The sequence below is a fragment of the Poecilia reticulata genome, linkage group LG16, assembly GCF_000633615.1.
Source record: "Poecilia reticulata strain Guanapo linkage group LG16, Guppy_female_1.0+MT, whole genome shotgun sequence".
NCBI lineage: Eukaryota > Metazoa > Chordata > Actinopteri > Cyprinodontiformes > Poeciliidae > Poecilia > Poecilia reticulata.
In genome coordinates, this window is record NC_024346.1 from 23,808,310 (window position 1) to 23,813,239 (window position 4,930).

The window sequence follows — 4,930 nt, forward strand, 5'->3', positions numbered from 1 at the left end:
CGATAACTGATTAGGGATGCTCTCCCCCGGGGCCCAACACTGGTGGTGGTGGTCGGGAAAGGGTGCCATCCTAGAGCCGAAGAATGTGGGTGGTGGGTCAAACGCAGCTGGGAAGCAGCTGACAGCTGACAGCTTGGGTGTGGATCCTTTTATGCAGAGCCTGATTGCTGATTGAACGTGCCGGGTGAGGTCCAGCGCTGAGGTCGGAGATGAGCATGACGTCAATGGGCGAACGAAGGGGGTGAAGTCTTCCAGCTTGAACTTTTGCTAAAGCTCCATTTCAATCTGGAGATACTCAGACGGACAAAAGGGAACAATTAAAAGATTTAATGACAGGAATGAATAACAGTTCTTTGGCGCTCTGACCCCGGCAGCTAATTTGAGCTGAGATTTGATGTGAACTCGATGAACATCCCGATAACTGATTAGGGATGCTCTCCCCCCAGAAAAGGACTGAGGCCGGGGCCGAGGTCCGAGGAAGGTGAGACCTAAAACTTGTATGCCGACTTGATGATGCGTGGAGAAAAGAAAAGTATGGGTTGTAGGCCGAAGGAGTGCAGAAAACTAGAAGATGAGAAGCTAATAGAAGGAATCAAATTTGATTGATAGAGGGGTTTTCATCTTATGATGCTCATCTGGCGAATGGAGGCCTGCTAAGGAAAGAGCCTAAATAATATCGGGCAAGAGAGTGAAGGATAGTTGAAGGCACGAAGCCAGGCAGGAGTTGGGRAGCTAGGGGACACAWWTATATCTGGAGAAAGGCTGTAGGATAGGTGCCCACGGTAAGGGAGCCACACTGAAAAGTATGAGGGAAAGGAAAAACACTGAGACATGGACCAACAAAGAGAAAGGCTAGGACACGGGCCGGTTGGAGGGGCAGGCAATGTTGGGACATGGGCGAGCTGAAGGGGCTGAGCGACGCTGGGACATGGGCCAGCTGCNCGACGCTGGGACATGGGCCAGCTGCTGGGGCTGAGCGACGCTGGGACATGGGCCAGCTGCTGGGGCTGAGCGACGCTGGGACATGGGCCAGCTGCAGGGGCTGAACGACGCTGGGACGTGGGACAGCTGCAGGGGCTGAACGACGCTGGGACGTGGGACAGCTGCAGGGGCTGAACGACGCTGGGACGTGGGACAGCTGCAGGGGCTGAATGACGCGGGGATGTGGGACAGCTGTTGGGGCAGAGACATGCAGGGTTACTGGGATGGCATTGAGTCAGACTGCTAAAGGGCCAGCTGATGGGTTACTGAGATAGCTTCAGGGAAACCGAAAGGTTGGCAATAGAGCTGATTGGTTGAGGGACAAAGAAGCTAGAAGTAGACTTGCGGGTTCAATCTTTGGAGGATGCGAGTGAGTAATAACAGAAACAAACCTGTAGGTAGCAGCATGGGAAGACACAGAAGGGACAATCACATGATAAGTTTACACTTTGGACAAGGTAGACCAACCACCACCAGCGAAATGCGGAGTGCTCGTCAGGCACAGAGTGAGCTATGGACACAGGGAAGAGATGCATTATCATATGAAGAGAATACTGAAAAAGACAGGAGTGCTGACATAACGTCGAGGGAGTGCTCGGAGACTGGTTGAACACAATCTAAAGCTATGGATGAGCATAAAGGGAAACTAAGATTCGAAATGAGGATAAAAGAAACAGGGGACATATAGAAAATAAAATTACAGAGCAAGACCTGAGATTAAACATGAAATGAGCGATTCCATCTAATAGCTGAACTGAACTGAGCAGAGGTGGAGAGAGACAGCTCATCAACAATAGAGTCAAAATGATCAGAGGTGAAATGAGCAGAAATAAGATTAAAGTCGGTTGATGACATGAAACGGAGTGGTGAAGGTTCAGCTTTATGGTAACAAACGACTGATGAGAGCGACGACTTAGGATTGCTTGTGGAGATAGTAACTACGTACTGATTTACCTACTTACATACCTACCTACTTTCTTACTTACCTACGTAATTACTTACTTACATACCTACCTACCTACTTACTTACTTACTTACCTACCTCCTTAGCAACCTAACTACTTACTTACCTACTTACATACATACCTATGTATTTACTTACCTACCTATGTACTTACTTACCTACTTACTTACCTACCTATGTACTTACTTACCTACTTACTTACCTACCTATGTACTTACTTACTTACTTACTTACTTACTTTATTTACCTACTCACCTACATACTTACATAACTAAATACTTACTTACTTGCTTACTTATTTACCTACTCACCTACATACTTACTTAACTAAATACTTACTTACCTACCTACTTACTTATGTACCTACTTACCTCCTTACCTATTTACCTACTTACTTACTTACTTACTGACTGACTGACTGACTGACTGACTGACTGACTGACTGACTGACTTACTTACTTACTTACTTACTTACTTACTTACTTACTTACTTACTTACCTACCTTTCCTGCCTGCATGCCTGCCTGCCTACTTACTTACTTACTTACTTACTTACTTACTTACTTACTTACTTACTTACTTACTTACTTACTTACTTACTTACTTACTTACTTACCTTACGTACTTACTTACTTACTTACTTACCTACCATGTACTTACTTACCTATTTACTTACCTACCTATGTACTTACTTACCTACTTACTTACCTACCTATGTACTTACATACCTATGTACTCATTTACTTTCCTACTCAACTACGTACTGATTTACATACTTACATACCTACCTACTTTCTTACTTACTTATTTACTTACCTACGTAATTACTTACTTACATACGTACCTACCTACTTACTTACTTACCTACTTCCTTAGCAACCTACCTACTTACTTACGTACTTACCTACATACCTATGTACTTACCTACCTATGTACTTACTTACCTACTTACTTACCTACCTATGTACTTACTTACTTTATTTACCTACTCACCTACATACTTACTTAACAAAATACTTACTTACTTACTTACTTACTTACTTACTTACTTACTTACTTACTTACTTACTTACTTACTTACTTACCTACCTATCTACCTACCTACCTACCTACCTACCTACTTTCTTACTTACTTACTTACCTACCTTTCTACCTATCTACCTGTGTACTTGCTTACATACTTACTTACCTACCTTACTTACTTACTTACCTATCTAATACTCACCTACATACCTACCTCCTTAGCAACCTACCTACTTACTTACCTACTTACTTACATACCTATGTACTTACCTGACTTTGTACTATCTTACCTACTTACATACCTATGTACTTACTTACCTACCTTCTCACTTACGTACTTACTTACCTACGTACTTCCTTCCTTACATACCTACTTACTTACTTATTTACTTACCTACCTACTTACCTACCTACATACCTACCTACATACCTACCTACCTACTTACTTACTTACCTACTTACTTACCTACCTATGTACTTACTTACTTATCTACTTACTTACCTATGTACTTACTTACCTACTCTCCCATGTACTTACTTACCTACTTACACACTTTCCTTCTTACTTACCTACTTACTTACCTGCCTTTGTACTTACTTACCTACTTACTTACATACCTATGTACTCACATACTTACGTATGTACTTACCTTCTTACTTACTTACTTACTTACTTACTTACTTACTTACTTACATACTTACTTACTTACTTACTTACTTACTTACTTACTTACTTACTTACTTACTTACTTTCTTACTTACTTACTTACTTACTTACTTACTTACTTACTTACTTACTTACTTACTTACCTACTTACCTACTTCCTTATCTACTTACTTTCTTACTTACTTACCTGCCTACCTACTTACCTACCTACCTACCTACCTACCTACCTACCTACCTACCTACCTACCTACCTACCTACCTACCTACCTACCTACCTACCTACCTACCTACTTACTTACTTACCTACCTTCCTACCTTTCTAACTACTTACCTGTGTACTTGCTTACATACTTACTTACCTACCTATATACTTACTTACCTAGTTTCTTACCTACCTAAGTACTTACTTACCTAACTACTTACTTACCTATGTACGTACTTACTTACATACCTATCTACATTCTTACTTACCTACCTACTTGCTTACCCACCTACTTTCTTATTTACTTAACTGCGTACCTACTTAGTTGCTTACATACCTACTTACCTATCTAATTACTTACCTACATACTTACCTGACTTTGTTCTATCTTACCTACTTGCATACCTATGTACTTACATACATACATACATACATACATACATACATACATACATACATACATACATACATACATACATACATACATACATACATACATACAATCATACTTACTTACTTACTTACTTACTTACTTACTTACTTACTTACCTACCTACCTACCTACCTGCCTACTTACTTACCAATCTATGTGCTTACTTACTTACTCACCCATGTACTTACTTACTTACCTACTAACATAGCTACGTACTTTCTTACTTACTTACCTACGTGTCTTCCTTACATACCTTCTTATTTACTTACCTTCCTACCTACCAACTTATTAACTACTTACATAACTACTTAATTACTTACCTACTTTCTTACGTTCCTACCTGCCTACCCACTTATTTACCTACTTTCTTACCTACCTACCTACTTACTTTCTTACTTACTTACCTACCTTTCTACGTTTCTACCTACCTACCTGTGTACTTGCTTACATACTTACTTACCTACCAGTGTACTTACTTACCTAGTTTCTTATGTACTTACTTACCTACCTACTTACTTACCAATGTATTTAATTACTTACATACCTACCTACATTCTTACCTACCTACTTGCTTACCCACCTACTTTCTTACTTACTTACTTAACTACGTACTTACTTACTTGCTTACATACCTACTTACTTACTTATCTACCTACCTAC